The sequence below is a fragment of the Ambystoma mexicanum genome, chromosome 11 (assembly GCF_040938575.1).
Source record: "Ambystoma mexicanum isolate Mex_15411 chromosome 11, UKY_AmexF1_1, whole genome shotgun sequence".
Lineage (NCBI taxonomy): Eukaryota > Metazoa > Chordata > Amphibia > Caudata > Ambystomatidae > Ambystoma > Ambystoma mexicanum.
This window is the reverse complement of record NC_090934.1, coordinates 173,691,490-173,703,516: the sequence shown is the minus strand read 5'-3', so window position 1 is coordinate 173,703,516 and position 12,027 is coordinate 173,691,490.

The window sequence follows — 12,027 nt, the reverse complement described above, 5'->3', positions numbered from 1 at the left end:
ACCGAGGATGTGTATTGGGACCAGACGTTCCAGCCCATATCCTGGAGGCACACACCTAAGGCATGCAGAATCCCTCGAAAGCATGGGGATTCGCGGGAAAGTGCATGACCAAATAAGGACTGACCCGGGTCGACTCAACCTGGGGAAGGTGAAGGGGCAAGATGGCCAAAGGATAGGACAAAAAACCTTGTGGTATGGCCATTTTGGAGCCAGGCCACCTATTCGTGCCAAACACAGTTAACATGGCAGGAAAGGGTTACAAATAATGCAAAAAAAAAAGATAGCTGCCACAAGTCCTGTCCATGACTGTAGTGATACACGAAATTGCAACCTTGCCAATCAGGGCTTTAGATGACAGCATTAGCCGCTGAAAGCCAATAGTGTATTCAAAGTATGTGCTAAAAATGCTGACAGTAGTCTGTTGTAGCACTTCCATTATGCAGTAGTGAGCTACAAGGAATATGCAGGCCTAGTATGAAATAGGTCAAATTAAGCATTGTTGATAGACAGGCAGGGAGGGCCCCTAGCTATGTAGCTAATAGGTTTTTGGAGTGTTTGGAACATCATGGCACCTATATAGCGCTTAGATAGCCAGTCTTAAGCGCTATAAACACTAAGCTATGAGTGCATGCCTTTTAGAGCTTGCAGATGGGGTTAATACATCCCTGCTTCCCTTAGAATATTCAGCCTCACTAACGTTAGCCCTGGCTCCAAGCTAATCTTCCTTTTCTCTGGGAAGGTACTGATAAGACATTCCTCAGCCAGCGCAGATGGGAACAAGGGAGGGGGTAGGAGCGAGCAGGGAGCATCTCAGAGAGAGCTGGGTTTTTTCCATGAACCAGCCTCACAGAGAAAGTTCTGGAACTATGCGTCATGGTGACTGACAGCAAGAGATTATAAAGTATCCATGCACACATGGGATCAGGGGGAGATCGCCTGTGGACTTGATTCGTGCAGAAACAGGTGCCCGGCATTGGCTCATACGGTGTCCTTCAGCATTGTCCTCTGAGCGGGGCTTGTTTACAGCTAGCTTATGAGGGCCCAAGGTCTCCCCAGTGCTGCTTAAAGGGACGTAAGACTGTGTTTCTCTATGTTTCTCTATATTTCTCTATGTTTCTCTATGTTTATCTAAGTTCCATGTTTCACTATATTTTGCATTGCTCTTTGTTTTATGCTTTGTAATATTCTCTAACTTGAATCCCAAATGTATATGAAATTCACTGCTTAGAATAAATATGCTAAAGCTTTGAGGGTGTCATTTGTCACTAGCATGAGATCACTGCTCAGCACAATAGAACCTGTATTTTGGGCTGAATTGGGTATTTTTGCTCTCAAAGGGCTGGCCCCGAGGAAGATTTTGCCCAATATCAAGACATTTGGTGGCAGCTTTGTGGGATTTGTGAAGAGCAGTGCCATGACATGACAAATGGTGTGAGAGAACACAGTGTAGAGTGGGGAGCAGGCTGTCGCATTTCCTTGATGGTCTCACTGCAGCTCTGAGACTTCAAAAGGCAGCAATGTTGTGTCGGTTTGCCGTGGCCGATAGCTTGTGTGGTTAAGACTCCCTTCAGTAAATCAGTCGTGACTGACTTATTGCATGGGATTGGTGCCAGGGAGTACAAGGCAATAAACGAGCGGGAAATGGCTTTGTTTAAAGCACTCCGATGAATGGTTAAGAAAGATGTATGCTCAATTAGAAAAAGAATTTTATCATGTGGTTTCCCAAGTTTAAAGTTGTAATTTGGAATGCATAATGAGACGGAGTTCTCATCTCTATTCTGTCATGAGGGCAGGAAAAATAATTGCAAGAATTTGACATGCAAATTGTGAATAGTGATTTAACCATTGACTCAGCCCCAGTGTGCTAGCGAGTGGGGGCTGTAATGTTCGGAGGCGAAGGTTCGTCTTTTTTGATATATGCTTTTGAAGGGTTGGCATTCCTGAATAATGAGGAAGGGGAATGAGCCATGCTTAGGAGAATGAGTAACATCTGTGCTGAGAGCCTAAAGAGTTTTTTCTTTCTTTTGGCAACTGTAAAATTCCATGTGCTAATGGTGGCAAATTCTGTTTAAAGGAAACACACTAAAATGGTTATATTGCATTTTAGGCTGTGCCATGCTTTTATTGGGTGAGAGACTCACTTAAAAGGAAAGTGAGTGAATGTTATTTGGATTTTCGATTTTTGTGTACTGATTTGAAATTGCAGAACCAGTTTGCAATGGTTGGGGGGAAAAACAATTTATATTTTTCTAAATTGCCCCTGGAGTATTTTTTGATCCCATGCTATGCCATGGATTTGTGCTGTTGCCTTATAAGTGATGTATGCTTTGGAAATAGTGACCTGTTGACTGTGATACATGGGGAAAAATGTTGTTGACACATTAAACAGCCCACAAGCAATAGAGTGTGGGTTGTTCTTGCAGAAAAAAAAACGTGCAGGGAGCTGCACTAAATATGGCATTTTTATTTTTTAAATGCACTGAACTGAGTGGTTATAGTTTGGCAATGGTACAACAGAATGAAACATCTGTGTGTGATAAGATAGCACAAAGATTTAATGGGTTGTGAGTTCTCTTGAAAGATCGCACATTACAAGAAAAAAAAAGACGCTTTGACATTTTGCAAAATTACATGGAGTAGAAAAATGACAAGAAAAGTGCCGCTTTTGAAAAACAAGAGTCTTGCTGTGTGTGCAGAGCTTGTGCCTTGAAGCTGTCTTGGGCGAGGTGCGTGAAGGCAAACAAAAGCAGAAACAGTACAAGAAAGAGTTAATCTGGATGAATTGTCTGAAACGAGTGAAGCCGCCACAGTATAAGAGTTATAGGCAAAAGAGATAAGCTGCGTGCTAATGGCGCTGCCAGGTGCACACGAAAGATAAACATGCCTGCATTCCTGAGGAAGGGGGAGCAAAAACAGAGAGCTGTTCAAAAAGTAAAGAATTTGCCCAGTAAACTGTGGTACGGAGCAAAGGCTTCATGCAGGATGGCAGACGGGCACATCACATCTGAACATTTACCTATGCATCTGTGAATGGGCCAAGAAAAGACAGCTGCCCATTCCAACAGACATTACTGTGCAAACCGCATTCCCATGTGATGTGATGTGAAGTGAAGTAAAGCGCTATTGCTGTGCAAGCTGCATTCCAATGCTCCATGTGATGTGAACTGAAGTAAAGCGCTGTGCACTGGAGAAGAAACCTCTAGGCGCTTTGAGAAGAGAAAATACACATCTGGCAAACTGCAAGCTACATTGCCAGGGGATGGAGTAACTGACAAAGACATTATGGCATTCCAGATGGAAGCAAAACTGACAAAAAGTGCTTAGCCGTTTTGCAAGAGACAACATGCAGAGCGGGGCTTTGAAGTACAACATGAACACTGCACATTAGCCATGATCCAGAAGCCACACGGCTTAGTGCAAGAATGAATGATTTGTTGAAGCAACAAAAGAAACTGGCTTAGACTATCGCACTCAAAGGGGTGGTTCAAAAACAGCAAACGCCCTTTGAAAAAATGACAAGTGAAAAAACCAGAGGCTTGAAAAGACACTGCTAAGAAAAGAAAGATAAATAAACAAAGCTGCTCGTACAACTGCAAGCGGTATTGGACTGAAAGACTTTACCTTTGAAAAATGGAGTGATGCCAGCAGGGCAACCTAAACCAAGATCATGGGACACTGGAAGCAAGTTGGCGCCTGGCATTTGTGATCGCTTTGGTGAAAAAGAAAAGCATTGTGCGACCTGGGTACTTACTATATGGCTTTGTAAAAGCACAGATCAGTCTGAGGTACCATTGACCAGCTATGATTGCATTGCACAAATGAGTTTGTGATTAGGCAGTTACACCCCGTATGGTTGAGTGTAAATAAGCCCCCAGAAACATGCAGAAAGGTGATAAATAATTGCAGTAGCAATGACAAAGTGTGTAGTTACCTGATGAGACTTTTTGAAGATGGGGGTGGTATTATGGGAAGGGGTGGATAACGCTGATATTGAAGTTTTGATGAAATCCTAACATTTCTGTTTGTATTTTGCCTAGGCAAAGCACAACAAGACATTTTACAATATCAGGAAGTTAATATGCAGTTTGTGGGTGACACTGATCAAAGAAGGGTCAGACGCATTCTCAGAGAAAGCGAGCCACTGCGACATGCTATTTCAACTTTAACGTGCCCTGCACCGCACTCAATGCTGTAACCTGCGAATAGTGTCCAACAGAGTAATAACTTTTGCTGAACTGGCACGATGCAGACTTGGCTAATTATCAAGTATTTGATGCTACACATTTAAATGACATGTTTTGCCCTTTCTTGTTTAAAGGACTATGGACAATGAATTGTGGACTGTAACATCAGGCACCACATACAGCTGTGTGACACAGCAATTGAATGCTAACACATTGAAAAATGGTTTTTTAAATGCACTGTTGAGATGAATCTGAAAAAACCAAATGGTTTTACTCTTCCAACTGAATGGCTTTAACCAGAGATGTTTTGTTTTTTGAAAAAAAAAAATATTCTACATTGCACGTAGGCAGGAGAATGATTTATGAACTGTTGGGGCAGCATAATTATGCAAGCAGGAGTGTAATTTATTTTGAGATAAGATGAGTGCGCACATCAAAGTCACCTGTGCGTAGGTTAAGATTCTTAATTGAAGTAATGCTGCCAAGTGTATGAGCTATAATTTGAAATGGTAATCTTTGAAACACTGGATACTTTTACAGCCAGCTTAAGGCAGGTAAATGAAACCATGACTGACTTGATGTTTGATTTTATGACACAGAGTGTGACACGGTTTTTTGTTAAACCAACCAGTTTCATGTTTTTGTGGGGACAGCTGTCTCCAGCACACTAATGCAAAGAGTCACCTTTTGATTGTAAACATTTGGAATAATTCTTTGGAAAAGCGCTACAAATGAGTATCCACATGGAATTGCTAGTGTACTGGCCTGGCACATTGTCAGGCATCTTTTGTCACTGAATGGATACCATTTGTTTAATTTGTCTAATGTGATGTTTTTCTGACCAAGAACTGCAGCGAGTGTTCTCGCCAAGATTTAATGAACTATAACTTGACTAAATGAATTTTTTCCATGGTGTGATGAAACAGCCACTGCCGGATAGTAGTATGGTGTTTGTGGCTAAAGTTAATATTGTATATGGTAGATATCCCACTTGAAGAAGGGTATTCTCCAAGTCACAGAAGGTAGACACTGTGAACCTGTTAGATTTTCCAGTGGTAAGACAACATGTAAATTGTAGACTGGTAATGCACACCTTCATTATTACAGTGCTACACTTAGACATAGATTTATCATGAGGCAATGTTTCCTTAGTACTACCAAGCTGCTACAAATGGAGTCCATTTCTATGGCCCATCACTAGAGTGCGCGTAGCTAGGGAGCTAGATTCATTAATTGCAGGAGCTTTATATGCTTGTGACATAGAAACTGTGCACAATAAGCTAGCCACTATGGGTTCTGATGCCAGCTCTGCTATAGAACTTCTGGCCTAGTGGGGCCCATTGATATGCCCAGCACTGCTACAAGTATTGACAGCCAATTGAAGATAACAGAATTTTAGACATGAAGACATTTTTGTCTGCCATAGGGCAGGTCAACAAGACTGCTAAATACACACGATGCATTGTATGGCAAACATTGTTAAATCAGCAGGTGTTGGCTTTTTACTGGGTGGGGGCAACCATCCTCCACACACTGGCACGCAGAGCTACAGTTACCAGCATACATATGGATTGAATTGCTTGCTTTTTGATTGCATGAATAACACATGCCATGCTTTGATGTAAATTAGTAGAATTGTTTTTATTTAGACAACCTGGTGCCCATGGGTTCACCTTGTTCACGAAATTAGATGGTTTCTGGTTGGGTTCCACCTACCTGGGGGAAGTGTCTAGTCACACAGCCCATAGTCACGCTTGAATGCCCTGGGATCAGGGGGAGGGTAGGCCCTTAGGGTGAAAGGCTGCCAGGTTTTAGAATTGGTAACCATACATAAATGCAATAGTGCATTGTAGATTAGACTACACTGGATTGCCTTGACATTTTAACTGCATGCTGCTTTTTAACTGACAATCAGTTATACAAAATTGATTTAGGTATTTTTGTGTAGGCCATGTTTTGGCTAGAGTAAATGTCCATGTTCACTTGGCGTAGGTATTTTTGTGTAGGCCAGGTTTTGGCAAGGGTATATGTCACTGTTCACTTTGTGTACATTTTTGTTTAGGTAGTGCTTTACCTTGCATGCCACGCTAACTAACCGCTATAAGATAGTTTGCTTAAACCTCTTGCAAAGCCCCAAGGTCTTTATCACTGCACTAAATACTATATTGATAGGTATTAGTCAGCATTTGTCGCACAAACGTTGAATAGGGGTGGAATGTAGTGATACACGAAATTGCAACCTTGCCAATCAGGGCTTTAGATGACAGCATTAGCCGCTGAAAGCCAATAGTGTATTCAAAGTATGTGCTAAAAATGCTGACAGTAGTCTGTTGTAGCACTTCCATTATGCAGTAGTGAGCTACAAGGAATATGCAGGCCTAGTATGAAATAGGTCAAATTAAGCATTGTTGATAGACAGGCAGGGAGGGCCCCTAGCTATGTAGCTAATAGGTTTTTGGAGTGTTTGGAACATCATGGCACCTATATAGCGCTTAGATAGCCAGTCTTAAGCGCTATAAACACTAAGCTATGAGTGCATGCCTTTTAGAGCTTGCAGATGGGGTTAATACATCCCTGCTTCCCTTAGAATATTCAGCCTCACTAACGTTAGCCCTGGCTCCAAGCTAATCTTCCTTTTCTCTGGGAAGGTACTGATAAGACATTCCTCAGCCAGCGCAGATGGGAACAAGGGAGGGGGTAGGAGCGAGCAGGGAGCATCTCAGAGAGAGCTGGGTTTTTTCCATGAACCAGCCTCACAGAGAAAGTTCTGGAACTATGCGTCATGGTGACTGACAGCAAGAGATTATAAAGTATCCATGCACACATGGGATCAGGGGGAGATCGCCTGTGGACTTGATTCGTGCAGAAACAGGTGCCCGGCATTGGCTCATACGGTGTCCTTCAGCATTGTCCTCTGAGCAGGGCTTGTTTACAGCTAGCTTATGAGGGCCCAAGGTCTCCCCAGTGCTGCTTAAAGGGACGTAAGACTGTGTTTCTCTATGTTTCTCTATATTTCTCTATGTTTCTCTATGTTTATCTAAGTTCCATGTTTCACTATATTTTGCATTGCTCTTTGTTTTATGCTTTGTAATATTCTCTAACTTGAATCCCAAATGTATATGAAATTCACTGCTTAGAATAAATATGCTAAAGCTTTGAGGGTGTCATTTGTCACTAGCATGAGATCACTGCTCAGCACAATAGAACCTGTATTTTGGGCTGAATTGGGTATTTTTGCTCTCAAAGGGCTGGCCCCGAGGAAGATTTTGCCCAATATCAAGACAATGACACATCTGCACAGTTCATAAAAAGTCCAGCAAGAGTTTCTAGGGCCTTTGGAAATTACTATAGACCCAAGTGTGCTATATGGTAAGATACACTGCACACTTGTTACATGTTGCAACATGAGGAAAGGACTAAGGGAAACAAAGTCTCCCAGTACTGACTGTCTTAAGGGCATGTCCGTTTCCCCATAAAAATTGAGCGAAAGCCCAGAGGAGTGCAGCGGAAGGCTGTGCTTCTCTGGCAAAGTCAGTCAATGGTGTCTAAACAGCAGCAAAAAGTTTGGGGGTTGACACACACAGGTAAAATTACATACAAATATGAAATCTTTCCTAACGCAATGTTTTAGGTAATTCACGAGAGATCCCCTGTTTTTGGACTCAATACTTATTTCCTTGTATGACCTTTACTTATCCTCTCATCACAATTCCTGATCCAGCAAAGGTCCAGAGTTTTTCTTTTCACATTGTCCATGTTTGTCAGCAAGAGCTCATAGGTCACCTCATAATTTTTCATGATATGTTGACAATTTTCTCTTAAAAGACGGAAGGGCCCCCCCCCCACAAACTAAAAGTTTGGTTTCTTTTGGAATCTAGGGTGTTGATTTCTCACCCTTGGGACCACTCTTCCGGGAGCAGACCTCTCTCGAATGCAAGTCTCCATCCGCCAGGTTCACTATGGCTTTCCTCTCCTTCACAAATCATTTTTTAAAAACTCTTTTTTATTTTGTATTGTAAAACGTACACAACATTAAACTCTGCACAATGTGAACACCCGCCCTTTCCATCTAACCCTCCCCTCCGTCACCCTCCTCCCATTTGCCCCATATTTTGTGGTATTTCCCCAACATCCCCCTGGTTCTATAAATGATTTTCTCCATGCTGCGGCAGTGTTCCATGCCCTTCTCCCAATTATTCAATGCTGGCATGTCTTTGGAGCCCTATTTAGTTGCCAAGTGCCTCTTGACCACCATTGTCGCAATATTCAGAAGCCGGCAGTCCCATTTATTTCCCTCCATTTCCTTGTTAGTGTGTAATAACAGCATTTTTGGGTCTTTAGGGATTGGAATACCCAGCACCCCCCTCATCCTTCGCAGGACTCAGTCCCATAATCTCGCCACCAACCTGCACGCCCATAGCGAGTGATAGAAGGTGCCCGCCGCCCCCCACACTTGAGGCACAGGTCCTTTTCGGTCCTCCCCATTTTGTGTAGTCTGTCCCTTGATAGGTTTAAACTGTGCAGTATTTTATATTGGATCAGCCTCATTCAGGAGGACACGTGGACCTCTCTTGCTGCCACCATCGCCCCCACCCACTCTTCGCTTTCCAAATCCCTGAGGTTTCTTTCCCACTTCCTATTTAGCAGTTCTAATGTGGGGGTGAAAAGTTATTTATTGCCTGATACAGGGTCGATATTCCTTTCTTTGGGAGGGGTACCGTAAACAGGTTAACCTCTAATGGACTATGTTCTGGCAAGTCTAGGTCTTCCTTAAACTGGGCTGACACCGCATGTTGCAAACACAGATGTGCATATTTTTCCCCTTAGACAAGTCCATATTTATTCCTTATGTCTGGGAAGGTTATCCGCCCGCTCTCCCATCACCTCTCCCACCCTCATTATCCCGACCCATGCCCACCTGATCTGCCTGCCTAGTTTCTGGATTTCACCAAGTTGTGCATTGTTCCATAGCAGTGGCGCTTTTGTATATTTCCCTCCCCACCGCATCTTACAGTTGGCTTCTTCCCTTATCAGGACTAGCAACCTTCATCCCTCTCCCTTGTAGAGTACCTGTAGTGGGTCTGTGTTTCCTGTGACCTCTAGCTTCAGTCCTGTATGTGGGAGATCTCTTCCTCCATATACCCACTCATTGGCTACCACTAGGTGTGCCGCCCAATAGTACATCTTTACATCAGGGAGATGTCATGATGCCTACCTCCAAGGAGCCAGGTCCGACCCAGCAACCCCAGAGGCAGGCATCATTCCCCCCAGGGAAGTGCCAGCGGGCCCAAGCTGGGGCCCTTTGGACACAGTCCTGGCGCCCTAGGCACCAGGCTCATGTTGGACCCCTGTCCTGGCGCCTTAGGCGCCAGGCTCATAAAGCTAGACATGAGTTCAAGTGTTTTAATGTGCACTTACCTGATGCAGACCATGCTGCTACATCCAGGCCCTCTTGAGGCCTGAATGGAACTACTTTACCTGTGGGACTACTTTCCACCTGGGTGTGGTCGGGGAAGGATACTTACCTGATCGGTGGAAGGATACATACCTGGAACTTCTTCCAAAGCTATTTAAACCATGCCCGATCAGCAACTCACGCTTCGCGTTGTTCTGCTCCTCGCAGCTGGACGCTCACCGTGTCAGCTCCTGCATCTGGACTTCAGCCACGCCTGTCAGCATCCTGGGTTGCCTGCAAAGGGAGATAAGAGAGAATTGGAGAGAAAGAAGACCTTACCTGCTAAAGCTGCATCACCGAGACATCACACCGACGATCCTGAAAGGGAAGACATCATTTTAAAAGCATTTCGCTTCGATCACTGCAGCGCTGCATTTCACTCACCTTTCCTGGGCGCCTCCATCTTCAGCAGCTATCATCCGGATCCGCACCCACTTCCCAGAGCCTAGAAAGAAAAGACAAGAAAACAAGGTGAGAGAAGGAAGGGAAATAGGAAAAGCTCAGTTTCCTTCTAAGACTTACCTGTTGGGTCATTCCCATTTCATTTCGGGTCCTGCCGCTTCCTGGCATTCCGGACCCTGGCCCCTATGGGGAAAAAAGACAAAGACATTGAATGAGTGAATGCAAAGACATTACCTGAACGCTCATCCAGAACTTACCTGTTATTTACTGGAACTGCACGTTTCACTTCGGGTCGGCGCCATATCTCCGGCATTCCGAACCCCGGCCCCTAAGGGGAAAAAGACATAAGCATTAGCGCTTGCTGCAATAAGACAAATGAACATTATTATTAAGCTTGAACTTTTGAACTTGCAACAGAACTCTTACAGCGCCTCACCTGAATAGTCAAGCTTATTTTGAACTCCCATCAAACCTCAATCCAGTGAAGTAACTGGGTTTCAATGCACCCCTGCATCAGAAGCAGGATGGAGAACTCATCCTTCCAGACCCTAAGGTGAGACTTCACGGGGAATCGTGGAAGGGTATCGTGGAGGGTTGGAAGGGAGTGGGAGGCTTGAGCATAATTCCGTCAGTAGGTAATACTCCCTTTTCACGCACAGGGGAATATTCCTGCAAGCCAGAAAAGCCAGAGTAGAGGGGCCCTTCCTGTCCATCATCAGAGTCCTGCGCTTCACCATTGAAGAAGCATCAGCACTCGAAGCCAGACCTGCGCCTCCGTGGGAATCAGGTGAGCGTGACAGAACGCAAAGCCTACCCACAATTTCCCACCCGGGCGCTATGGAGACCTCAGAGACAGATCAGCTAGCCCAGCTTTTGGGGGAATTATGGGCAGAAGTGCACTCAGCCCGCCAGGAGACTAACGCTCTCAAAAGAGAACTGATCCTATCCAAGGAAAGAACTGATGACCTGGCCAAAAGGTTATTGCAGGCCCAGGCAGGGCACACTCCTTTACCTAATTCCGGAGGTACTTCCACATCAATGGGTTTGAATAACCCGGTACAAAACAATCTACCTGGACACATGCCTTTGGCCCCGCCTGAACGTTTTGCGGGGGATCCCAAGAAATATGCCGTCTTTATGAACCAATGTCCAATGTCGTTTACACTTTCTATGAAGACCCGGGGCCTTCCCTAACGACCAGACCAAGGTAGCCTTTATACTATCTTACCTCAGTGGCAGTGCTGCCGATTGGTCTATTCCATTGGTAAATCAGGATGATCCCATTCTCCAGGATTTTCAGGGCTTCCAGGCCAGCATGGAAAGATTGTTTGCTCGACACTCGCAAGGACAGGCCCTTGATAACGAACTGCTATCCTTACGACAAGGTAATCAGGATCTCCTGTCCTACGTTTCCACCTTTAATAGACTGGTTATGGAAACTGGATGGCCAGAAAACAAAAGTATCACATTGTTTCATCGAGGCCTGCGCGGAGAGCTTAAGGATGTTCTAGCTCAGATAGTAGATCCACCCCAGGTCTGCGCAGACTACATAGACTTGGTGGTTCAACCAGATCAAAGACTTCAAAATAGAAAAGCAGATCCGTTCAAGTACGAAACCAGAGTACTGATCAAAACCCACGCAAACTCCAAGAGTACCGACGTATCCGAAGCTATGCAAATCGGCGGTGTTAAAGGACCATTAACGCAGAAGGACCGAGAGATAAGGCGGCAAATGCAACTTTGTCTGTATTGCGGGACTTCCGGTCACTTTCTTCGAAATTGTCCGGTTAAACCACCTAAAAAGGTGGTTGGAGCCACTGATAACGATTTATTGACACCTGATTCGGGAAACGACTTAGCCCGACAAGCGTAGGGGTCCGCTTGCCGAGCTTGAAAACAAACTCTTTGACCTCGCATTTTGTCATGCCAATGGTGCTCGTGGACCCAAAACAGCTTCAGCAGTTGCATGCTGTAAAAGCATACATT